This window comes from Chiloscyllium plagiosum, chromosome 7 (assembly GCF_004010195.1).
Source record: "Chiloscyllium plagiosum isolate BGI_BamShark_2017 chromosome 7, ASM401019v2, whole genome shotgun sequence".
Taxonomy (NCBI): domain Eukaryota; kingdom Metazoa; phylum Chordata; class Chondrichthyes; order Orectolobiformes; family Hemiscylliidae; genus Chiloscyllium; species Chiloscyllium plagiosum.
The window spans coordinates 59,063,355-59,090,691 of record NC_057716.1 but is presented as its reverse complement, the minus strand read 5'-3'; the positions used below and the strand labels follow the sequence as shown (position 1 = coordinate 59,090,691).

Below are 27,337 nucleotides of genomic sequence, written 5' to 3'. Positions count from 1 at the left end.
ATATGGACAAAATGCTGGCAAATGGGCCTCGATTAATTTAGGATGTCTGGTCAGCATGGATGAGTTGGACCGAAGGGTTTGTTTCTATTCTGTACAGCTCTACGACTCAAAGAAAGATATCTGTCAGAGAACAAAATGTATTCATCTTGACCATTCCAAAGTACAGCTGCAGAGACATGGGAGCAGGCGTAGGCCTTTCTGTTTGTCATGCCTATTATGCCATTTAGTATGATGATTGTTGATCAAACACTTCAATGCCTTTTACCATTATTATCCTCATAACTCTTTATACCATTGATTATCAAAAATTGTCAACCTTATCCTTAATATACTCCAAGGACCGAGGATCCACAGCCCTCTGGAGTGAAGAGTTCCAAAAATGCAGCCCCCTCCGAGTAAAATACAGTTCTCTTAATTTCGATCGAAATGGCATCCACCTGATGTTTAGATTGTGCCTCTTGTTTATAGTCTCCTCAATCAGTGTAAACATCTTTACATCTACCCTGTCTATCTGTTTAAATATTTTGTAGGTTTCAATTAGACTTTCTGTCATTGTTTTAAACTTGAGAAAGCATAGACCCAATTTGATCAGTCTCTCTTTATATGCTGGTCCTACCATCTTGGGAACAAATCTAGTGAACTTTTGTTGCGCCCCCTCCATGGCAATAGTATCTTTCCTGAGATAAGGGGACCAAAATTGCAGTACTCCATGTGCGGTCTGACCACGCCCCTGTACAACTGAAGCAAGACTTCACTGCTTCTGCACTTGAATTCTTTTGTGATAAAGGCTAGCTCCATGAATCATCTTATTAGCTTGCTGCACTTACATGTTTGCCTTCAGTGATTTATTGATGGGGATATCTGTGACCTTTTGCACATCTACACTTTCCAATCTCTCATCATTTGTAAAATACTCAATGCATCTGTTCTTCCAACCACAGTGGATACCTCACATTTTTCCACATTATATGGAAAAGATGTGGATGTGTGTTAAGATGCTGATGTAACTCCTCTTATCTTCACCTGTGAAATATTGCCAAAATAACCAACTGATCCGTTTGGCTTAATTCTCAGATTGGCTGAGGTTACCAAGAATAGTTCTCCTTCTCAACATTTCCTCTCACATGAGGCATGGTGACTGTCAGGCTAAACCGCCACCAGTCAACTCTGTCTGATGAGAGAACAATTCTATAGTCCTGTAGGACTGTAGCTACTTACCATTTTGTCAACTTGTATTCAGTGTATGATTTGGGACTCCATATCACAGGCTGTTGAGGTATTATGAAAGCTGTAGTACACATTAACTAAGTTGTCCCCTAGATTGTTGAGGAAACACGAAAATGAATGAAGATGAAAAACTGGAACAAGATAAGATTGTAGAGTTGTTCAACAGAGTTTTAAAAAAAGTATTAGGGAATGGGACAGAGCAGGTAGAAACCAGTTGTTTCTAGTAGTTGAGGGGTTGGGAATTCAGGAACTTTAAATGAAATAAAAGGAGATTTATGACAGCAGGAGACATTTTCATTCCACAGCAAGTTGTAATGCTGCAGAGAAATTGATGAGAATATGATATCTTCTAAGACTAAGTTGATTAGGAAAGAGTCAAAAGTATCTGAGTGCATAATTTATCGGATTGATGCCAAAACTGAGACATACATCTGTCAGGAAATAGTAAACAGGTTGGACGTTTTTCTGTAGAAAACTGAAGATTTTGAGATGATGTGATAGATTTTGCAAATTTGATGAACAGGATAGACTTGGAGAGGAATTATGTATGAGTGCAATGCAAACCTAGGAGTCAAAAGGTACTTATTAACCCAACAAGGAAATGAGCAATTTCTTTACTGAGTTATTGATCAGAATCTAGAATTCAGCCTGATAAGAAGGAGTAAAAGCAAGTAATATTTTAAAAATATTTTAAAAAATATTTTTAAAAATATTTTTAGAAAGAAGCTAGATGGTTACTTGAATGACAAGGGAAATGGACGGATAGGTTGAAATGGATGGAATGGAAGGTGAGTCTTGTGGACTATAAATGTCGCCACCAAATGACCTGCGTCTGAGCTATATACTCGGTGCAGTTCATCTAATGGACTGTGTCTAAATTGAATGGCCTGTTTGGTATTTCTTGTTTAACCTCATATAATTTCTTATACATTCTTCTTGCTGAGTTAGCTCTAGTCCCCTGTTCTCTGGTAACTTCAAAATGTCTTGTTTTCAGTTCAGTATAAGTGGTCTTTTGACATCCTATTCCACCCTAATGTCAGTGCTGTACCCTCTTCTGTAATGTGCACTTTTTTCTTCTTACACCTTTTGGATTCTTCCATATCATTCTCCTTCAAAAGCTGTTTCAAACTTAACTCTTTGCTTCCTTACTTCATATTTTGACCCACTCGTGCTGTTTTAAAATATCAGTGATATTTTGCCACGTAACAGTTACCACATTAAAGGCACATTAATTTGAATGATTTTGAAGCCTCTTCCTTTTATTAAAGGAAAGAAAAACTCTTTTCTTCTGGAATGTTAAGTTTGCCACTTAAACTAATGAAATCCAAGGTTCAAGGACAAAATATGATTGTGATAGCAGGCTGTGTTTCTGTGAAATGTTATTGGCACTAGTAAATTAAATTGCCTCGGAAGAATTTTTAAAAATCAACCTTTTAAGTTATTTTCTAATAATTGGTAAATCTAAGTATCTGGAGATTTTTTTTCCTATCCAATAGGATTTATGCAGCAAATTGTCATGTGCAATGTCTGGAAGTGTTCCACACAGCAGATTATTACTAATACGCAGAGACCGCAATGTAGAAAAAATGGTCTCAAGTCCTTCTGTACACAAATGAAACAATTTTATTTATTTTGCATTCGAATACTAAATGTGAAGTACAAAGGTGTTGAAGCAAGGTTATGGAATCCTGAGGTTGACTCCCAATATTTTTTTTCTTCACTAATTCTGAGTTTTGGACGAGTGAATTCCAAAATTCTGGTATCGACGCAAGCAGTAGTGAAGGTGGCCTCTCCATTTTCTGATTTTGTCCTTAAATAGGTCTGTCGAAGAGCAAAGAAACGTGGGAACAAAAAATATTTAATTCATCTCTTTAGCATTAAAACTTGGAACACATTCTTCTGGAGAATATTGTCATGATGCCTTTATGTTAATGCATTGAACTGTCGCAACCTGTTTTAACATTTATTCTGACTTGACTGTCAGGCTGGAGGAAAATCTACAGTGTCCCCTACCAGTCACTGTTGGACACTGCTCTTTTTTTAGGTGTATTTATAACCTGAACTTTGGATATAGTGGCCATAAGTTTTTCAGATTCAAAGCTTGGAAATGTAGGTAACAGTAGAGGAGATTTATAACAGGGAGGGTGTGGATGGTGTGCAGTGATCCAATATAAATATAAATGAAATAGTACCATTTAAGAGGTGCAAGAGCAATGAAGTGTTAACCATGTGAACAATAAGAGTAGACCACAAAGCCCTAATACTCTGTCATGCTGTGTGATGATGGATGACCTTTCTGGTCTTCACTTCAGAGTCCTACTTTCTTCCCTATGTCCCTTGATTCTTTGAGACAACAAAATTTTGAATCTCGCATCCTTGAGGAAATTCATTGATAGAGCATCTCAAACCTTTTGAGATGGAGAAGTCTAAAACATTCATAATCCTTTAAGTGAAGACATTGCTCATTGTAGTCCTAAATGATTAGGCTCTTATTCTATGTCTCTGTGTTTTGGATTTGTCAATCAGAGGATTCAAAGAATTTAACCTGTCAAATTACTTCAGAACCTTGTATGTTTTAGTGAGATCATTTTGTTCTTCAATGTTTGAATATAGCTGGGAAATGTATTAAGGCTATATTTAAAAATAATGAGTTCTTTTTCTTTCTAAATGGAAGCAATGAGTCTAAAAATAATGAAATAATAAGTATATCACTAGCTCCACTGCAATATTAGGTTGAATTTTCCCAATACTCGAATCATGTGAGGAATGTTGAGAATGTTGGGTGAATATGTCCGAATGTGAACTGAGATGGTCAACGGCGAGGAAGAAATTTTGTTTTTCCCTTGAGATTTCAACTGCTAGATGAGAATCTCGCAAGGAAGCAGTGAGGACCCTATTTGCGTGCGTTAACATCGCATTATTACCTAGTATCACCCTATTTATATGTGGATTGCTATTCTTTAAGCAGCTTGTTTTTTAAAAAAAATTTTTTGCCAATTCCCAGCTCACCGGTATTTTCTCTGGACTTCCATGATGGCAAGCATACCCCAGCACCTTGGAGACTGCTCCAAGACCAACAATGAATGTGCACCCTCCATCCGCAGAAGCATCAGCAAAGCACCACGCACACTACATGATCATGACACACCTCAGACTAACTGAGAAAACAATTCAGAACTTCACTAGTGTGCTTTGGAGATCACTGACTCCTTACATTGCAATGCTCTGCCTGACTGCTTTTCACACAGGGACAGGCAGCTACTGCATGCATTGGAACAGGATTCAGCTCAGGGCTTTTATCTAGCTATCTTATCGTTTGCTCACTTTCAGGTTACTTGGGCATTCTGCTACCTCTGCCTTGCCTGTATAACATAGACAGAAAGGCAGTTTGTCATGCTTGCCAGTACTGACAGTAGGGAGCATGCATGTTTGTGTAAAGCACCACACTACCACAATGTCACGCATGTTGGTCTTGACATGTTGGATGTGGAAAATATTTTTCTTGTGGGTGAATCCAGAGTTGGGAAGTTCTGTTTTAAAACTAGGGTTTGCCCTTTTAGGCCTGAGATGAGAATTTATTTTTGTGGGTTGTGCAACATTAGAACTGTCTGCATATGAAGATGTAACAATTGTTTCTTTGAATATTTTTAAACCAGCTGTCAATAAAGTCTTGTTAGGCAGGGGAATTGATGATTGTTGAGGGAAAATGAGAATGTGGGATTTGAAACACAAACCATTAAGCCATGTTCTTATTAAACAGCCAAAGGGGCTTGAGGGATGAAATGGTCTTCTGCTCGTATTTTCTATGTTCATATGTTGTTTGTTTCTTGCTTGTCGGAGACTAATCAAGGAAAGCGGTCATTTCTAGATGAGCAACTCAAAATAAGTAAAAGAGCAAATGAGCAGAAGTCAGTGCACATTTCTTGGCAATTGTGCTTCCTGGGTAATGGAAAATGATTAAAGCTGAATAAATGTTTAATTCTATCAGGTACAAAGGGTGGAAACAAGATACTATTTTTAAATCTGCGTAGTCTGTTGAAGATTGCACTTTGAACATCTAAAAGAAGGACTGTCTCAAGTTAGATATTTTGCCATTTGGTGCTACAACACATAGTGGTAAAGTAGCACTTTGAACCAATGAGCCAATCCCTGGATGTTGTTGCATAAATTTTGTTCTAAGCAGTTAAACATATATTAATCTTAAACTGATTGTTTCTGTTCCTGGAAAAATGATTGTAGGCTGACCTGAATATTAGATTTACTGTTCATATTTGAAATACGAGATTTGATTAGATATATTTTCAGTATTGTGCTACTTGGTTTTAAACAAACATTGTTCATATTTCACGTGCGACAACAAAAGTGAAAACATTTTGAATTTTAGATTAGAATTATGAAATTGAGTGTTATTATAAAATAGTGCAGTAAACATGCATTTCTGATTAATTTCTTGGCTAGATGTGCATGATCTTAATATCAGAAAAGGTAAATAATTACTTGCGACAGAATTTCTTGACTGTGACATGAAAACTGATGCCCTTAGAATGTTTCAGTTATCCCCAGCAAACAATGAACCCGGAAACACTCTGGTTCAAGTACTGAATAAACTTTGTGCTTTTAAGTTTTTTGAATGACTGCCAAAGAAAAATCCTAAGTTTATAAGTGTAATAAAACAGCGACAGTTCTTAATTAAAAAGTCTGGTGAATAACTTGGTGCTTGAACAGTTAGAAAATATTTGTTTAAAATTCAATCAAATGTTTGTACCTGTTGAGGTGAGGATATTAATAATAGAGAATACAATGCTTCCCATTTGAAATATCCACTGTCACCATTACGAGTTACTAAGTTTTATAGTATATAGCACTTGAGCAAAATAAGGCTTCTTCGACTTTGTCCCTTTTATAGCTTCTTTAAAGCTGGCAGCGAACTTTTGAAGTGGAGTTACTATTGTAATGTCAGAAATGTGGCAGCTACTTTGATATTAGTTTGCTTCCAGGAGTAGCACTGGGGTACTGACAAAGTTGCATTACTGATATTGTTTGAAGGACCAGGACTCCAGGAATAACCTGCCCTGCACTTCTTTGAAGTCATGCCATGGGATCTTTAACTTCAACCCAAGGGAACAGAGAAATGATTTAACGTCTCATCTGAAAAATAGTACTTTTTGTGCAACACTGGATCGTCTGCGTAGGTTTTTATTTACCAGTCTCTGGAATTGATGTGTGACCAAAGAAGATTTTCATTCTGGCATTATTTGAAACTAGATTGCAGAGTGGAAAGCCACTACAAAGCCATTGTCTACAGCTCTTCACACGCCATGCCCTGCATGGACTCCATCCCATTCTCCCAGTTCCTTCATCTATGTTGCATCTGTTTGGATGATGGCATCTTTCTAAACAGCGCTGCTGAAGTGGCTTGCTTCGGCCATGACTATGGTTTCCATCCACGGAAGTTGACAGGAACCTTGACTGCGTTTTGTGATTTTTATAAATTATTTTAGATGTGAACATAGGAGGTATAGTTAGTAAGTTGCAGATGACACCAAAATTGAAGGTGTAATGGAGAAAGTTACCTCGAGTGCAACGGGATTTTGATCAGAGGGCTGAGGAGTGGAATATGGAGATTAATTTAGATAAATGTGAGGTGCTGCATTTTGTAAAGGCAAATTAGAGCAGGACTTAAACACTTGATGGTCAGGCCCTAGGGAGAGTTGCTGAACAAAGAGACCTTGGAGTGCAGGTTCATAGCTCCTTGAAAGTAGAATTCCAGGTGGACTGGATAGTGAAGAAGGTGTTTGATATGCTTTCCTTTATCGGTCAGAGCATTGAGTATAGGAGTTGGGAGGTCATATTGTGGCTGTACAGGACATTGGTTAGGCCTCTTTTGGAATATTGTGTGCAATTCTGGTATTCTTCCTCTCGGAAGGATGTTGTGAAACCTGAAAGGGTTCAGAAAAGATTTACAAGGATGTTGCCAGGGTTGGAGGATTTGAGCTATAGGGAGAGGCTAAATCGGCTCGGACTGTGTCCTGTGGAGCTTCGGAGGCTGAGGGGTGACCTTATTAGAGGTTTATAAAATCAAGAGGGGCATGAATTGGATAAATAGACGTCTTTTCCCTGGGGTGGGGGAGTCCAGAACTAGAGGGCATAGGTTTAGGGAGAGAGGGGAAAAATATAGATTAGATTAGATTAGATTAGATTAGTTACAGTGTGGAAACAGGCCCTTCGGCCCAACAAGGTCGGGAAATGAACCCGGATCTCTGGCGCTGTGAGGCAGCAGTGCTAACCACTGTGCCACCGTGCCGCCCATATAAAAGGGACCTAAGATGCAACCTTTTCATGCAGAGGGTAGTGGATGTATGGAATAAGCTGTCGGATGAAGTGGTGGAGGCTAGTACAATTACACCAGTTAAAGGGCATCTGGATGGGTATGTGAATAGGAGCGGGTTAGAGGGAAATGGGTCAAGTGCTGGCAAATGGAACTGGATGCGGTTCAGATGTCTGGTCGGCATGTACGAGTTGGACCAAAGGGTCTATTTCCGTGCTGTACATCTATACCACTCTGACTCAACGGCATCTGACTTATCACCTGTGCTTCCGCCCTCCCCCCTTCTGCTGAGTGTGATCGGGTTCCCCTTGTCCTCTCTTTCCAAAGATGCCATTTCAGACAACTCCAGCAGAATGTCGCCGCCACCACACACATCTTCCCCTCACTCCCCCATCTGCATTTTGCAAGGATCATTCCTTCTGGAACACTGTAGTCCATTCCACAACTACCAATACCACCCCCAATCTCCAAGGCACCTTCCCATGAAACTGCAGAAAGTGCAACTCCTGCCCTTTCACCTCCTCCCTGCTCATCATCTAAAAGGCCTAAACAGTCTTTCCATCTGCAGTAATTTGTCCCTAGCATTATAAGCAGTGTACTTGACTGGAGAGAGGACATATGAATTGCTAACTTCAATTGGAAGATGTATTTAGTGCCTTAGACAAGTGATACAGGAGGACCTCAATGGCAAAGTGCAGCATCTTCTGAAATTGTATTTTCATTTCATTACTTTTACATTTCAACATGTTTTCCAACAGCTTCTTTTTGGTCTCTTGAAAAGTTCACAGAATAAAACTTGACCTTAAAAATTTAAGAAACCAGGGAGGTTTTCAAAGACAGGAAGTGCTATGTTTTGATTCCATTGCGTTCGTTTAAACTATGGTTTCATGTCCGCATTCAGTTCTCCAGGATAAATTTAACATTTATAAGCTGACATTGACCAAGTTTATAATATAGTATTACTGTTTGGGAACTAGGATTATAAATAGAGGTAAGTTGGTTTTCAATTCTGAGAAATTGAAGCATGTTTTTAAAGTTAAAAATCTCACAACACCAGGTTATAGTCCAACAGGTTTATTTGGAAACACTGGCTTTCGGAGCGCTGCTCCTTCAGGTCGTTGTGGAGTACAAGATCGTAAGACGTAGAATTTACAGCAAAAGTTTACAATGTGATGTAACTGAAATTATATATTGAAAAAGACCTCGGTTGTTTGTTAAATCTCTCATCTTTTAGAATGACCGCGTTGGCTTCAGTTCTTTCTTATGTAAATCGCAGAACTTTTTTAAAGTTACATTCTCACTTGAGCTAGGTTTGAAAAGAGCTTTCCTGAGAGTTCAATGAATAAAGGAAGAGATAGAGAAAATCACATCTTGCAAATGACCAGAAAGTCACCCAAAGGAAATGCTTGCAACCTCATCAGTGAGAATGAAATTAGAGAGTGAAGATAGGAGTATCTCACTGGGGTTGTGTCTGTTAAAGGATACTGGAGGATGGAATAAGTACAACAGAAGGAATTGATCGTGGATTGGAAAAATCCATATGAGTGGAGTTAAATAAAATGGGGAAGAAGCTAATGGTGGGAGTCTCTAAAGGCCCCTAACAGTAGATATTTGGTGGAACTGAGAATAAATAGAGTATATCAATCCAGAGTAACTTCAATCTTCTTGTAGATTGTAATAGTCAGATTAGCTGAGGTAGCCATGAAGAAGAATTCATAATATATTTGGGACAGTTTCCGATAACAATACATTGTGGATCAAATCAGGGATCAGGCTGGTGTGTGAGATGTATAATGAGGAATGATTGATAAATGATGTAACAGGAAAAGATCATGAGTAAACAGTGATGGTAACATGGTCGACTTCAGCATTCAGTTAGAAAGCGAGGAACTTGGATTGCAAATGGCTGTGCTAATTGTAAATAAGGGCAATTACAAAGGACCAAAGGCAGAGTTGGCTGGAGTGGATTAAAGCTTTTCACAGCAAAGAAGATTAAGGAGCAATGACAGACATGTAGGAAAGTAGTGAATGGCAGAAGCCAAAGTGAACATAGTCCCTTAGAAAATGAGGCAATGAAATTACAATGGGGAATGAGGAAATAGCAGAGCAATTGAATACTTTGCATCTTCCCTGAAAGACAGTCCCTTACTTCTGGTACCATCCTAAGAAATCTTTTGCACATGTTCTCCAGTGTGTCCTATTTATAGTTGTACAATACTGTAGGTCAGTCAGCTTCTGATCTTCTAATGTGCTGGTGATGTTTTTTTCTGCCAAAGTGCATCACATTCAGCAGTTTAATTTGCCACTAAACTGCAAGTTTTGTAATGTCATATGTTGTTAAATTCTTCCTCCAATGATACCTGTTTCCTCTAAAGTGATCTCACTTGCAAATTTTGAAAATCAATCAGTCATTCTTTATTCAAACCATTAATGTAAATTATAGTATCAGTGATTCCAAGTGTAATTCTTGCAGAATTTCAGAATTGGCAGTAACTGAAGATTTCATTCCAAATATAGTTAAAGCAGAAGTGGAAGATGAGCCTTGGAAGCATTAAGATTTTCCTGTTGATTTGCATAAGCTATGTATGCTTTGCAGAGATGGTGAAAGATCTTCTTTATTTGTTCATGATGTGGAGATGCTAGTGTTGGACTGGGGTGGACAAGGTCAAAAGTCACACGACACCAGGTTATAGTCCAACAGGTTTATTTGAAATTATGTTTTCTGAACGTGGCTCCTTCATCAGGGGATGACCTGACAAAGGAGCAGCGCTCCGAAAGCTTGTGATTTCAAATAAACAGGTATACCCATAGTACAACTGAGGGTTCTTATTGGCATAGTGGTAGAGTCACTACATTTGAACTAGGAAGCGTGGGTTCAAGTCCTAGTGGCTCTAGAGGTGTGTGATAACATCTCTGAATAGGTTGTTTAGAAAATATCCCCACCGTGCAGCTGGGAAATGAGTTTAAGGATTTGAAACTGTGACAATGGAGGAAGGTGGAAATGGTGATGTAGTTCCAAGCCAGGATGCTATGTGGCTTGGAGAGAAGATCTTGCAGGTTCTGTTGTACCCATGCGCCTGTTGCTCTTGTACTTCAGATGATGGAGGTCATGGACTTGGATGGTATTGTCAAGAGTCCCAGTGAGTTGCTGCAGAGTATTCTGTAAATGGTACCACCTACTGCTGCTACTGAGAGTTTTTGACTTGATAAAATGTTTGCAAAACAAAATAGAGTACAGCTTCAAGTGAAACTGAGAGGTATTCTCATGTGCTTGCTGCCCAGGTGATAAAGAATGTGGTTTTGGAAGGTGCTTTAGAGGGAGGCTTGTCAACTTGATGCATCTAGGTAATGTATACTCTGCTGTCACTGTGCGCCAGTGGCGGCAGGAGTGAATGTTTAAGTTAATTGATGGGATTCTGATGAAACTTGATGTATTGTCCTGAATGGTGTCCAGCTCTTTGATTGGGACTGGAACTTAGACATGCAGGTAAGTGGAGAGAATTCCATCATACTTCTGATGTGGGTCTTGTGATATTGGAGACAGGCTTTGGGAAGCAGTTAGGTGAGTTATTTGTATCGATGCCAAGAGATGACTTGCATCTGTGAAAACTGAAACCTTTTTTAGTGCCCTTCCTATTTATCTTGAGTTGCTTTTAGGGCGGCATGGTGGCACAGTGGTTAGCACTGCTGCCTCACAACGCCAGAGACCTGGGTTCAATTCCTGCCTCAGGCGACTGACTGTGTGGAGCTTGCACGTTCTCCCCGTGTCTGCGTGGGTTTCCTCCGGGTGCTCCGGTTTCCTCCCACAGTCCAAAGATGTGCAGGTCAGGTGAATTGGCCATGCTAAATTGCCCGTAGTGTTAGTTAAGGGGTAAATGTAGGGGTATGGGTGGGTTGCGCTTCAGCGGGGCGGTGTGGACTTGTTGGGCCGAAGGGCCTGTTTCCACACTGTAACTAATCTAATCTAAGTAATCTAAGATGATGGCCATGAGCTGCTATTTTGATCTGCTGTAGCCTGTATAAGGCAAGACGTTCCACAAGTTTGACTCCATTATAGTGAAGGAGTTATGATCCATTATTCCAAGTAAGGATGTTGCATGACTTGAACAAAACTTGCTGATGAGTGCATTGCCTTGCACCTACTCCCAGTGTTCTAGTGTTGTTGGATTTAGAAAATGCTGTTGAAGCAGCCATGGTGAGTTACTGTAGGGTATCTTGTAGGTGATACATACTGATGTGCTAATATTGGAGGGGTGGATAGAATGGTAAACAGCATTAGCTTGGACGGTGTCAAGATTATTGGTATTGCTGGGTCCACATTGATCCAGACATGGGGGATGTATTCCATCATGCATCTTACTTTTTGTACTGTGTTGGTGAAGAGACTTCGGGAATTTAGGATGTAATTTATCGAATCCCTAGCTTCTGATCTGCTCTTCTAGCTGCAATATTTATGTGCTGGTCCATTAAGTTTCTGGTCAGCGGTAGCCCCAAGACTTTGGTGAGGAATTAATCAATATTAATGCCAGTGAATGTCAAGAGAAATTAATTAAGTTGCCTCTCGTTGGAAATGGTCAGTGCCTGGTACTTGAGAGGCTTGAATGTTGTTTGAAGAGCTTGTGTTCGAAACATCAATTCTCCTGCTCCTTGGATGCTGCCTGACCAGCTGTGCTTTTTCAGCACCACACTTTTCGACCCTGATCTCCCAGACCTGCAGTGCTCACTTTCTCCCAGACATTTATAAGCCCAACCTGAGTGTTGTCCAACTTTTGCTGCATGTGAACACATGGGGCTTCATTTTCTGAAGTGGTGGAAAGTGATCTGAACATTGCAGTTGTCAGCAGCCATCCTAACCTCTGACCTTATGATGCAGAAGAGATAGCATATGAAACTGCTGAAGGTGATTGGGCCTGGGACACTGCCCTGAGAAATTGCTGCAGTGATGCTCTGGAGAGGAGTTGTTTGACCCTCAATGAGTGCAATTGTCTTCCTTTATAGCTATAGACTCAGCTAGTGCAGAGTTTTCTCCCTAATTTGCACTGACTTCATTTATTTTTCGGCGCAACCTGATGCCACACTTGGTCAAATGCTGCCTTGGATCAAAGGCAATAACCTCACCGCTGAACCAAGACTCTTTTTAAAGTCTTAAACTGAAAACTCTTGACAGAGCCCAAATGAGCATTCATGAACAGGAGGTCATTGAGTAAATACTGCTTGATAGCATAGTTGCTGACTCCTTCTATCACTATCCTAATGGTTGAGACTGATGTGGTGGTAATTGATCTGATTGAATTTGTCTTCCTTTTCTGGTCAGACATGGTCAATTTTCCACTTTGGGCAAATGCCAGAGTATTGGAAAAGTTAGGTACAAGTCTTCAGCGCTGGAACGCAGATGTTGTCAGGCCCATGCTTTTGTTCAGTCTACTCTGCTCAGTTGTTCCTTGATATCATATGAAGTGAATCAGGTGAGGTGAAAGTTTTTTCTAATGTACTTATGAGTTGTTGCTGACTAGGTCAGTATTTTTTGCACATCCTTAACTGTCTAAGAGAAACAGTTGATGAGCTATTGCTTTGAACCGCTGCAGTCATGTGCTGAACATACATTCCACAGTGTTGTTGGGAGTTCTGTGATTTTTTTTTTACCTGGTGATCTTGAAGGAATGGCAGTATAGCTTCAAGTCTGGACTTGCTGGTGGTATAATTACTGTACATCTGTCCTTGTCATCCTCAAGACGTTGAAGTTGTGAGATGCTGTCAAGAGGAGCAGTGGTGAGGTGTCACAATGCGTCCTGTAGAGGGAGAATATCGCTACTGCTGCGTCACTGTTGGAGGACTTGAAATTGGAATTATGTGGATAAGGTGCCAATCATGTGACCTGCTTTTTTTGTGGATGGTGCTGAACTTCGTAAGCATTGTCAGAGCTGTATTCATCCTGGCAAGTAGAGCCGACTTGTGCCTCCATAGATGAATCACAGACTTTTGGGAGTCAGGAGGCCAGTCTGTTGACTCCTAGCTTTTGACTGGCTCTTAGTTTCTGATCAACTGTAAACCCCAGTTTTGACCCCTGGATTCAGTCCATGATGCTGGGAACCAGAGAAGAAAGTGTTCATGGAACTTCCGGTTGTCATTGATTGCTTAATCAGCCAATATCATTCACAAGGATGTGGCAGACATGACAAACCTCAAGTTATCTACTCTTTGTACAACTGCTTCATTTTGTCTATAGAATCAACCTTCACTTGACGGATGAATCACTTCCTGCTGAAGGGCTTATGCCTGAAATGTCGATTCTTTTGTTCCTTGGATGCTGCCTGACCTGCTGCGCTTTCCCAGCAACACGTTCTCGACTCTGATGTTCAGCATCTGCCATCCTCACTTTCTACTACCTTCACTTGATATCTCAATTTTAGGTGGAAATTTTAGTCAGGGGTAAATATAAGGTCGGGAAATGTATGGATTGCTCTTCGGAGGGTCGGTGTGGACTTGTTGGGCTGAAGGGCTTGTTTCCACACTGTGGGGATTCTATGAATCCAAGCCTTCTGGCTCAAAGCCCTCATTTTTATGTGTTGAGTCCTGGTGTACTTTCCTGACTTCTCATTGTATCAGCATGTGATCCCTTTGCTTAATGACAAAAGTAGAATGAAGATGTGCAAGGTTGTGAGGTTACACATTGTGGTAGAATACAATTTTGCTCTTATTGATAATACAGCCCCTCATGAATGCCAATTTTGAGTTCTAAATCTGTTCTTAATCTATCCTACTTATCACAATGGTAGTGGTGCACAAAACAATTGCCCTCTGTGTAAACATAGGACATTGTATTGACAAGGACTGGGTTGTGTTCACTTCTGATTTGGTCATAAGTTCATTTATGATACATTTGGTGAGGGCGCAGTGAAGTTTAATGTTTCCTCTGGTCCTCTCGCTACCTGCCCTAATCTCTAGTATATGGTATGAAGTGGTGCCAATAGTATCTTATGGTTATAGTTCTGAAAGAGTGACTAGGTCAGGCCATTGTTCAAGTATTTTGTGAGGCGGTGTTCCCATTTTAGTCACAAATCACCTAAAGTTAGCAAAGTGGACTTTGCAGTGTCATCAAGGCTGGATATGTCTTTGTTGCACCCAGAGCCGAGGTTTCTCGGTATGCCTTGTTTTTCACTTTTTGTAATGATTGTGTAAAACCGAGTGGCTTGTTTCGCCGTTTTGCAAGTCAGTTAAGAATTGACCATGTTGCTGGGCAATGGAGTCCCATTTGGGCCAATACAACAAGTTTCCTTTCTTAAAGGACATTCGTAAACCAAGTTGCTTTTAACGCCAGTCTTATAGTTTCATAACTGCCATTAATGAAACTAACTTTTTTCAACTGCCAGTTTGATTTATTTCATTAATTAATTGTTTTTATCTCAATTCCTCAGTCGTCAGGAAGGGATTTGAACTAAAATCTCCAAAGCATTAATGCAGCCCTCTGAATTGTTAGTTGAGTAATACAGCCACTATGTTGTTCTCTCTATCCAAGGTCATAGAAAACACAATTCATATTAAATTTTAGTTACTTATTGCCTGTCTAAGTGCTTTTGTTACTGCAACTTATAGGTGGCCACACTTTGAAAGTGTGTTATTGTTATTTGCGAAAATGTTTGACTCAAAGAAGCCAATATGTGTCAGTACATTTTGATAATGTACATATTTTTGTGTTAACTGTAAGTTTATTTCCAAGTGCAGAGTTATTAGTCACGTAATAATTGTTCAGAAAGTTGCCTTTAAACCCACAGTCCTGGTAACACTTCTGTAAATATTTTTGCACCCTTTTTTAACAAAGCCTTATTTTTGATGCTGTTCATAATTTGTGAATCTGCCTTGAAATGCTTGTATGTGAAGAAAAGATTTTCTCTAATTCCCGCTTTGCATTGTTACATCTAGCTATGTTTCAATGATGGCAAAAATGACAGCAGTAGATTGTAAGTAACACTCAATTTATGACATGACTTGAGCTGAATGTCATGAAGAGCAATTGCGTAATGTTGGGTAAAGTATATGTTAACCTTTTTGAAATGTGAAAGTACAGCTATATTCCTTGATTTTGGATTGTGAAGCAATTCAATTAAATATACTTTTGTTATTATTTTCCCTAATGTATGTGGTTTTAATAGTTCTATAGTAAATAAGCATATTGGTGTTCCATTATATAATTTGGATAAATCATCTTTTCTTAAGTTACTAATCTATGGAAGTCATTACTGTCGAGGCTGAGCTAATTATATATGTTCAAGACTGAGATGGGCAAGTTTTGAATCCGAGGGAATCCACTGTTATGGGGGGAAAAGGCAGAGCAGTGGAGATGGGGATAATGAGATCAGTCATGATTTCATTGAATGGTGGAGCAGACTTACTGGGCAGAATTGCCTACTCAGCTTCTCCTCCAATGCTTTATGGTCTTTTGAAGGCAATGTAATTTGTGATTTAAAGCAGTGAAGCAACTTGGAGTACTTTATCTGAGAATTAGATAATGTTGATTTTGTATTTATTAAGTTTTGGATTTCTTCTAGGTGCAACTGCTCCTGTAAGGTGACTGGCCAGATGAGAGCTGACAATTCAATTGCGATTGATATGACGAGCATTGAGCTACACTGAGAACTTATCTTCTTCAAAAGTGGTGAGTTTCAGTTTTTTATTCTTTCATGAGATGGGAGCATTGCTTGCATGGCCAGCATTTGATGCATGTCACTGATTATTCTTGAAATGAAAGTGATATGCTGCTGTCTAGTAGTAGTCCATCTGATACCGGTACATTCAAAGTGCCTTTGGGAAGGAAGTTCCAGTTTTTCACACAGCAACAGTGAAGGAATAACGACAGATCATTCTGCTATAATGCGCATTTTGTCAGTGCAAATTGGCTATAAAGAGATTGATGAATTGTGGACTTTGTTTGGATATTGTGAGCTTTCTACTGAACGGGTGTAGTGATTTTCTATTAGTCATCTTTTACGGTGTGATTTTCACAGTGGTTTTCCATAACGTGATTTTGTATAATGCAAGGTTGCAGATGAACACAACTGTCACATTACAGCAGAACTACCTCTATATAATTCCAAGCATAGTGCGTGGATTGGATAAGAACATGCAGATTGTGGTGTTGCCATGTGTCTGCTACCCTTGTTGTTCTTAGTGGTAGATGATGTAGGATGGGAAAGTGCTGTGAAAGGAAGTCTATAAAATTAATATTCTGTATTTTGCGTATGATGTGGATCTTGTAAGTGATACACACTGTCACTACTGGAAAGTGGTGGATGGGGTGTCAATCTTGCTTTGCCCTCCTTCTTATAGACATTCTTTAAAGTCAAAATATTGTGGATGGGAGGAACCCGAAACACACACAATGTTGGAGAAACTCTGGTCTTGTGGTACATGTTCTGAAGAAGAATCGTGCCAGACTCAAAGTGTCAACTGTGTTTCTGTCTCCACAGATTCTGCCACATCTGCTGATTTTCTCCAGTTTTTATGTGTAGAGATTCTTAATTGTTGGTGGAGCTGTACTCATCCAGCTAAGTGGAGAGTATTTCTTCACACTCATGATTTGTCCCTTGTAGATGCAGGTCAAGCTTTGGAAATGGGAAGGTGAATTACTTGCTGTAGTTCTCCTTATACTCAAACTCTCCAGTCCTGGTAACATCCTTGTAAATCTTTTTTGCACCCTTTTCAATTTAATAACATCCTTCCTACTGTGCACAGTTCTTGTCACCCTGCTATAGAAAGGATGTTATTGAACTGGAAAGGGTTCAGAAAATATTTACCGGGATGTTGGGAATGGAGGGTTTGAGTTATAAGGAGAGCCTGGATGTGCTGGGATGTTTTTCACTGGAGCTTCAGAGATTGAGGGATGACCTTTCAGAGATTTGTTAAATCATGAGAGACATGGATATGGTGAATAGTCAAGATGTTTTCCCTAAGGTGGGGGGGGGGGTCTAAAACTTGAGGGCATAGGTTTAAGTGAGAGGGGAGAGATTTAACAGGGACCTGAGGGGCAATCTTTTCACACAGGGTGGTGTGTGTATGGAATGAACTGCCAGACGTAGTGCTAGAAGTGGGTACGATATCCTTGAAGCATTTCCTCTGCCTTGCTATGATGAAGATTGTAGTAGAGAGCTTTTTATGAATGTCTTTGCATCAGACATATGTATGACTAGCCCATCAAAGCTGATCACAACCAGTGCCTTAATACTGGTGATGTTGGTGTGGGAGATATCAGACTTCCACGTTTTTGACCTAGCAATACCGAAGGAGGAGTGATATACTTCCAAGTCAGGATGGTGAGTGGCTTAGAGGAAAAATTGCATGTGGCGGTTCTCCCATGGATTTGCTGCACTTGTCCTTCTAGGTGGAAGTAGTCATTGGTTTGAAAGGTGCTGTCTAAGGAACCTTTGGTCATTTTCTGCAGTACCTCTTGTGGAAGGTGTGCACTTCAACTTCTGAACATAGGCGGTGGCTTTAGTGTTAAAGTCTAGCAGACTGCTTTGTCCTGGATAGTGTCAAGCTGCTTGAGTGTTTTTGGAGCTGCACTCAAGTGGGAAGTGTTTCATCACACTCTAGACTCTGCCTTGTAGATGGTGGACCGGCTTTGAGGAATCAGAAAAGGAATTGCTGCAGTATTCTCAGCCTCTGACCTGCTGCTATTGCTACTGTGATTATGTAGAGAAAGTGAGGACTGGAGATTAGGGTTGAAAAGTGTGGTGCTGGAAAAACACAGCAGGTCAGGCAGAATCAGAGGAACAGGAGGAGTTGGAGGGTTGGATCTGGAATGAGGTGGAGGAAGGGGAGATGAGGGAACTGGTGAAATTGACATTGATGCCATGTGGTTGGAAGGTTCAAAGACATAAGATGAGACATTCTTTCTCTTGGCATTGGGTGGCTTGGATTTGGTGGTGGTGGAAGCCAGGACATGCATGTCCTTGGCAGAGTGGAGGGGGAGTTGAAGTGGTCAGCCATTGGATAGTGGGGTTGTTTGGTGCATGTCCAAGAGATGTTCTGTGAAAAGTTCTGTGTGTTGGCATTCTGTTTCCCCAATGTAGAGGAAGCCACATTGAGAGCAACGGTCACAGTCGAGGCCTTGGATGGAGGTGAAGGGGAAGGTGTGGGTACAGGTTTTACACCTCTTGTGGGGGTCAGGGAAAGTGCTGGGATTGGAGGGTGGTTTGGTGCAGGGCGTGGACCTAATGAGGGAGTCACGGAGGGAATGGTCTCTACGGAATGCTGATAGGGGTGAGCAGGGAAATGTATCTCTGGTGGTGGTAGGTGGTGGTAGGTTGATTGTAGGTGGCGGAAATAGTGGAGGATAATGCGTTGTTTCCAGAGACTAGTCGGATGGAAGGTGAGGACCGGATGTTTTCTATCCTTATTGAAGTTGAAGGGGTGGAGTTGAAGGGCAGAGGTGCAGGGAATGGAGGAGATGCACTGAATGGCATTGTTGACCACGTAGGAGGGAAATTGTGGTCCTTGAAATAGGAGACCATCTGGGTGTCCTGGAATGGATTTGGTCCTCCTGGGAGCAAATATGGCGGAGGTGGAGCAATTGAGTAAGGGATAGCATTTTTATAGGGGGTGGAGTGGGAGGCGGTGTTGTCCAGGTAGTTGTGGGAGTCGGTGAGTTTGAAGTTCATGCCCATGTTGAGTCGGTCGGTGAAGATGGAGAGGTCCAGGAAGGGGAGGGAGATAACCCACGTGAACATGAGGTCAGGGTGGAAGGTGTTCATGAAGTTAATGAACTGTTCACCCTCCTTGTGGGAGCATGAGGTGGCGATGATACAGTCATCAATATAGCAGAGGATAAGGTGGGGCATGGTGCCAATGTAACTGCAGAAGATGGACTGTTCCATATATGTGACGAGGAGGCAGGTGTAGCTGGGGCCCACGTCTGTGCCTGTGGCTACCTCTTAGGTCTGAAAGAAGTGGGAGGATTCAAAGGAGACGTTTGAAGGTGAGGACCAGTTCCGCCGATCAAGTCAGTGTGTCGGTGGAAGGGTACTGGTTGTGTCAGCGGGAGAGGAAGAAACTGAGGGCTTGGAGGCCTTAGCCAAGGGATTGATGTTGTGGGCGGCACAGTGCCTGAGTGGTTAGCACTGCTGCCTCACAACGCACCCATGTTTGAGTCTAGCCTTGGGTGAACGTCTGTGTGGAGTTTGCATACATTGTCCCCGTTTCTGCATAGGTTCCCTTTGGTGCTCCAGTTTCCTCTCAGAATCCAAAGATGTGCAGGTTAGGTCAATTGACAGTGCTAAATTGTCCGTAGTGTTCAGGAATGTGTAGGTTAGGTGCGTTAGTCAGGGGTAAATGTACAGTAATAGGCTAGGGGAGTTGGTCTGAGTGGGTTGCCCTTCGGAGGGTCAGTATGGACCTGTTTCCACACTGAAGGGATTCTGTGGTGAAGATGTGATGTTGGAGGCTGGGGAAATGAAAGGCATGGAGGAAGGTGTGGATGATGTTCTGAATGTATGTGGAGAGTTCCTGGACTTGGGAATAGGATGGTGTCAGGATGTTGCCAGGGTTGGAGGATTTGAGCTATAGGGAGAGGCTGAATAGGCTGGAGCTGTTTTCCCTGGCGCGTCGGAGGCTGAGGGGTGACCTTATAGAGGTTTACAAAATTATGAGGGGCATGGATAGGATAAATAGACAAAGTCTCATCCCTGGGGTTGGGGAATCCAGAACTAGAGGGCATAGGTTTAGGGTGAGAGGGGAAAGATATAAAAGAGAGCTAGGGGGCAACTTTTACATGCAGAGGGTGGTACGTGTATGGAATGAGCTGCCAGAGGAAGTGGTGGAGGCTGGTACAATTGCAACATTTAAGAGGCATTTGGATGGGTATATGAATAGGAAGGGTTTGGAGGGATGCGGGCTAGGTGCTGGCAGGTGGGACTAGGTTGGGTTGGGATATCTGGTCGGCACGGACGGGTTGGACTGAGGGGTCTGTCTCCATGCTGAACATCTCTATGACTCTATATGAGGAGATAAGTTCGGTGGGGCAGGAGCAGGTGGAGAGAGGAGGTTGATCTAGGCAGTGTCAATTTTGGGTAAGAGGTAGAGCTGGGTGGTGCAGGGTTCTGGGACTATGAGGTTGGAGACTGTGAATGGAACTGTAGTGATATGGCTACTCCAATTCAGTTTCTGGTCAATGGCAACCTCCAGGATCTTGATAATTGGGGATGCAATGATGGTCATGCCTTTGAATGTCACGGGATGATGGCTAAGTTCTCTTTCGTTGGAAATGTTTATTGCCTGGCATTTGTGGTGATAATGTTACTAGCTGCTCAAAGTTTGTGAGAAGATTTGTAGCTCGGGTGCTCGTTGCTGTGGTTCTGTTCGCCGAGCTGGAAGTTTTTGTTGCAAACGTTTCGTCCCCTGTCTAGGTGACATCCTCAGTGCTTGGGAGACTCCTGTGAAGCGCTTCTGTGGTGTTTCCTCCGGCATTTATAGTGGCCTGTCCCTGCCGCTTCCCGTTGTCAGTTTCAGCTGTCCGCTGCAGTGGCCGGTATATTGGGTCCAGGTCGATGTGTTTGTTGATGGAGTTTGTGGATGAGTGCCATGCTTCTAGGAATCCCCTGGCTGTTCTTTGTTTGGCTTGCCCTATAATGCAAGCAACGACAAGCAACATGAATTTGACTGGGACAACACTACCATTATAGGGCAACCCAAACAAAGAACAGCCGTGTGGCTAGTCCTTTGGGTTGCAGCATGTCCTCGTTCCGTTGTCTTTCCCTTAGGCATCTGTTGATGAAATTGCGAGGATATCCGTTTTTGGCGAATACCTTGTATAGGTGTTCCTCTTCCTCTTTTTGCAGTTCTAATTTGACTGGGACAACCCTACGATTATAGGGCAAGCGAAACAAAGAACAGCCAGGGAATTCCTAGAAGCATGGCACTCATCCACAAACTCCATCAACAAACACATCGACCTGGACCCAATATACCGGCCGCTACAACGGACAGCTGAAACTGACAACCGGAAGCGGCAGGGACAGGCCACTATAAATGCCAGAGGAAATACCACAGAAGCACTTCACAGGAGGCTCCAAGCACTGAGGATGTCACCTAAACAGGGGATGAATCGTTTGCAACAAAAACTTCCAGCTCGGCGAACAGAACCACAGCAGTTACTAGCTGCTTTTTAGACCAAGTCTGTATATTGCCCAGGATTTATGCATTTGCGCATGAACTGCTTCTGTATCTGAGGAGTTATGAATAGTGCTGAATGTTGTGCAATCATAAGTAAACGTCTCCATTTCTGACCTTATAATAGAAGAACTATCGTTGACACAGGTGAGGACAGTTGGGACAAGGTCACTACCCTGAGAAACTCCTTTACAGTTGTCCTGGAACTGAAATAATTGTCCAATAACCACAATCCTGTTCCGTTATAACAGCATTAATTCCAAGCAGTGGAGTGTTTTCCCCATGATTCCCATTGACTTTGAGAACTCAATTTAATAAGGCTCCTCTTCCACACTATCAAGTGTAACCTTAATATTAAGGGTAGTCACTCTCACCCAGATCTCTGGAATTCAGTTATTTTGTCCATGTTAGAGCCAAGCTGAATGGCCCCTGTGGAATCCAAATTGAGCAGCAGTGAACAATGCTGAACAGGTGCTGCTGGATGATGTCATATGTTACTTTGCTGATAATCAAGAGTGCACTGATGGGGTGGTAATTGGCCAGATTGGATTTGTTCTGTTTTTTGTGCACATGCCATGCCTGGACAATTTTTCACGTTGTTGCATAGATGTCAGTTTTGAAGCTGTGCTGAAACAGCTTGACTAGGGGTTTAGCAGATTCTGCAGTACATCTTCTCAGTCCTATTGCTGGAAAGTTGTGAGGGCCCACACCATTTATGTAGAGTGAATCAAATTGACTGGAGATTGGCACCTACGCGATGCTGGGGGTCCCTGGAGCAAGACAAGACGGATCATCCACTTGGCACTTTTGGCTGATTGTTGCGAATGCTTCAGCTTTACCTTTTGCACTTTTTCCCAAGACTTTAGCCTGATCCACAACTGAGATTCGTTGTGGGCTGCTAAGTTCCAGTGACACAATCTTTACCAAAATTGACACACATCTACAGAATTTCTTCCACTCTGTCTGAATGACGTAGATTCAACAAAGCTATTTTCAAATAACAGAAACAGCTGCAGACACTGTGTATTTGTTTATTTTCGGTTTCTGGGTCTAGCCTCTGTATTCTTCGATTTGCCTGTCCTGCACCACTGGATTTCTCAACTGTCTTCTCAAAGTTTCAAACCAATGTTTTGGACTCTAGTCTCAATTTCAATTTTCGTATCCTTCGGAAATGAGAGTGCCCCTTTCTGTTCCTTAGCTTCACTTTTCTTGTTTGGATCTGTCTTTTAAAAAAAAGATTATCCACCGGTTCCATCATACTGGTAATGTTATAATGAAGGACATGATAAGGCGTGAGGTGATCGATTATATTTAAAAACATTTATGCTGGTCTAGTTTTAGTTTCTAAATTTGTTCTCAATCTTATGCAATTTAGCTCAACCCTATAGACAATATCTTCATTATGAAAATGGAACTTTGTCTCAACAAGAGTCTATTGTGATCACCTACTAGTACCATAATGGATAGATTAACTGTGACTGTAAGGTTGATGAGGGTGAGAGAAAGTAGTTTTTTTATCTTGCTTGACTGGTTTGTGGGACTGCTTTCAATATTGTAATAACTCTCAATGAATAGGACTTTTCAGGGTTGCCCCGTAAGGATTTCCTTCCCGAAAGGCATTGGTGAGTTCGATGGCTTTTTATGACAACATAGTGATTTCATGATCACCCTTATTGAGACTGGCATTTTAATTTCAGACTTGATATTGAACTGAATTTAAGTTCTGGGAATTGAGCTTGTGTTCCTAGTGCATTCATCACCAAAACTTGAATCACTTGTCTAACAACATTACTATTTTACCACTGTCCTCTCACTGACACCTGAAAATGACCATGCACAGCTGGTCAGGCAGTATCCAAAGATCTTTGAAGAGCTTTTGCTCGAAACATCGACTCTCCTTCTCCTCAGATGGTGCCTGACCGGCTGTGCTTTTCCAGCACCAACAGATAAGTTGAACATTGGGAAATATTAAACTTTCATTATGTATATATTTCATGCTTGCTGTTGCAATATACACTAGCTTGATATGTATGTGTATTAAAATCTGTCTGTTCATTCTGAGTGAAAGAATAATATGAGGGAGTTTTCTGCTTTCAGTAAATGAGTGCAAAGCTGCATGAGAGGTTACGTTCAGTTGAGTGCAGAAATTCCTTTCAAAGGGCCTTAAATGTGAAATACGGAAGCATAGGTGGTGTTCAAGTAGATATTGGTGTTGGGTAGATATTTTGCTGCATCAATTTCAAGCCACTAGATGGGGTACTTCACAGTAGTAGAAGTTAAGGGATTCCTCAGCAATGTTTTGAGGGTCGTTGCGCTCAATCCTTTAGGTTTATATTGTTGAGTCATTTTCAAAACCCTGGAAAAACTACGCAGACATGTATAGTGGTTTGCTACTTGTTTTCTGGTTACAACATGTTGTACGACTTTGTTCAAAAATGTCAACTGATGAGAAATTTGATTATTGAATTGATCTGAACTAGCAGTATCCAAAAATGCTGGACAGCCTTCTTTATTTAGGTTTAAAAAGAAATGCTTCACTTGAATGGGCTGGTATATTGAGCTGATTCAGTGTTGGTATTACTGGATGTAGCAACGCCTCCTGATTCATTTAAAGTCACTGCAGCAGTCTGATATCCCTTGACAGATACCTTCTGTAAAATACACTTGGAACATTTCTATTTAATTTATTTGGAAACTATGTGTTGAAGCTGAAAATTGTTGCTTGCAGAGGCAATTTGACATGTTGATTGAAATAGAGCTTTTTTTAGACATAAACTATTCTTTGACAGATGTAGCTATTATATTTTCACTTCATTGCACAGCATCCACATGTGCCTTGAAAACATTTCTTTTGTATCTTTTATCGAGAAAGAATTTTTGTTGTCATTTTGGAACTGCGTTCATTGACTAGTAACATACTGGGAAAATATCCCAAGTTTCAGGTTTATTTTTTGACGTCAAATAGAAATATAGAAAATAGGAACAGATATCAGAGTGGGAAACCTTAATTGCACACCCTCCATAGCCTGAACATCCTTCCTCTGATCATAGGACCAAAATGGTACACAATGCTAGAAATGTTGTCTCACCAAGGCTTTGTACAATTGCAGTAAAACCCCTGCTCTTGTACTCCGATCCTCTCACTATGAAGGCCAACATGGCATTTACCGCCTTGGTTACCTTCTGCAGCTGGAGCTGCTGTACAGGGACACCTAGGTCTTGTTTCACTTCCTGCTTTCCCAACCTATCGCCATTCAGACAATAATCCACTTTCCTCTTATTGTTACTAAAATGAATAACTTGTCATTTTTTATTCCATTTCATTTGCCACACAATGCATGTCCATGAAACTCAAGACTTGCTTGTCGATTAACCTTAAAAAACCTCTCCTGTAACATAGATGGGAAGCAAGCTCTGCGCTACTGTTAGGTTCCTTTCCTGAGGTTTCACACGAGATGCAATTTGCACACATCAGCTTCGGCAAACAGTTTATTAAAGCCTGTACAATCTAGGTGACTCCCTTTGATACTCTTCTCAGGCATGTGAAGTTGCGTCAAAAGAGGCCCCAAACTAAGAAAACACATCCCCTTTATGTAGGTCAGTTGGTAATGCTCCCAATAACCACATATTACCACAAGTACAATCGTAGAATAAGGTCATCCTTGGAGATAATGTAAATGCCTGATTCCTGGGGAATCATTATGCAAACAATTTCTTGACTTTGTGATTCCCCAAGACAATGTAATATGCTTTGATATTGGGGGGTGATCATGCAAATGAATTTGATTGGCTGGGGATGGCTATTAAAGCATTTCTGAATGAAAGGGACTGAATGAGAGTTTAATTTGATGATAGCAGTAGAATAGAACATAGAACGTTGCAGCGCACTACAGGCCCTTCGGCCTGCGATGTTGCACTGACCTGCGAAAATGATCTGATGCCCATCTAACTTACACCATTCCATTATTATCCATATGTATGTCCAATGCCCATTTAAATGCCCTTAGCATTGGCGAATCTACTACTGTTGCAGGCAGGCTGTTCCATGCCCCTACTACTCTCTCATATCTGTCCTAAATCTATTACCCCTCAATGTAAAGCTATGTCCCCTTATGTTAGCCTTCACCATCCCAGGAAAAAGGCTCTCATTGTCCACCCTATCTAACCCTCTGATTATCTTATACATCTCGATTAAGTCACCTCTCAACTTTCTTCTCTCCAATGAAAACAGCTCAGTTCCCTCAGCCTTTCCTCGTAAGACCTTCCTTCCATACCAGGCAACATCCTAGTAAATCTCCTCTGAACCGTTTACAAAGTTTCCACATCCTTCCTATAATGTGGTGACCAGAACTGTATGCAGTACTCCAGGTGCGGCCTTACCAGTGTCTTGTACAGCTGAAACATGACCTCATGGCTCCAAACCTCAAACCCCTTACCAATAAACGCCAACACACCATATGCCTTCTTAACAACCTGATAAACCTGGTTGGCAACTTTGAGGGAATTATGCACCTGGACACTGAGATCTTTCTGTTCATCTACAGTGCCAAGAATTTTACAGTTAGCCCAGTACTCTGCATTCCTGTTACTTCTTCCGAAGTGAACTACCTCACACTTTTCCACAATAAACTCCATTTGCCACTTCTTAGCCCAGTTCTGCATCTTACCTACATCCCCATGTAACCCACAACATCCTTTGGCACTATCCACAACTCTGTCTATCTTAGTGTCATCTGCAAATTTACTAACCCATCCTTCTATGCCCACATCAAGATCATTTATAAAAATGACGAACAGGAGTGGCCCCAAAACAGATCCTTGCGGCACACCACTGGTAGCTGAGCTCCAAGATGAACATTTCCCATCAACCACCACCCTCTGTCTTCATTCAGCTCACTAAATTCTGTTCCAAACCGCTAAATCACCTTCAATCCCGAAACTCCGTATTTTGTGCAATAGCCTACTGTGTGGAACCTTATCTAACGCCTTACTGAAGTCGATATATGCCACATCAACCACTTGCGTTTCATCCATCTGTTTTGTTACCACCTCGAAGAACTCAATAAGGTTAGAGAGGAACGACCTACCCTTCACAAAACCGTGTTGACTATCCTTAATCAAATTATTCCTTTCCAGATGATTATAAATCCTATCTCTTATAACCTTTTCCAACACCTTACCCACAATGGAAGTAAGACTCACTGGCCTATAATTACCAGGGTTGTCCCAACTCCCCTCCTTAAACAAAAGAACAACATTTGCTATCCTCCAGTCTTCTCCTTTCGACAATGATGATATAAAGTTTGAAGCCAAAAGCTCTGCAGTCTCCTCCCTGGCTTCCCAGAGAGTCCAAGCATAAATCCCATCCGGCCCAGGGGTCTTATATATTTTCGGATCTTCCAAAATTGCTAAAACCTCCTCTTTGTCAACCTCAATCCCATCCAACCTTGTAGCCTGTACCTCCGTATTCACACTAACATTGCCCTTTTCCAATGTGAATACTGACGAAAAGTATCCATTAAGCACTCCCCCTATGTCCTCAGATTCCCCACACAACTTCCTGCCAGTGTCTTTGGCCCTAATCTTACTCTAGTCATTCTTTTATTCCTGGCATACCTATAG

At 41.3% G+C, this 27,337-nt stretch overlaps 1 protein-coding gene across 1 annotated transcript in view; it reads left to right on the top strand.

Annotated features, from left to right (window-relative positions):
* baz2ba (bromodomain adjacent to zinc finger domain, 2Ba) overlaps positions 1 to 27,337 on the top strand; it is a 356,283-nt gene that overhangs the window by 47,404 nt on the left and 281,542 nt on the right. The window contains exon 2 of the mRNA XM_043693834.1: positions 16,102 to 16,208. The gene's annotated coding sequence lies outside the window, so the exon portion shown is untranslated. The remainder of the gene's footprint in view (positions 1 to 16,101; positions 16,209 to 27,337) is intronic.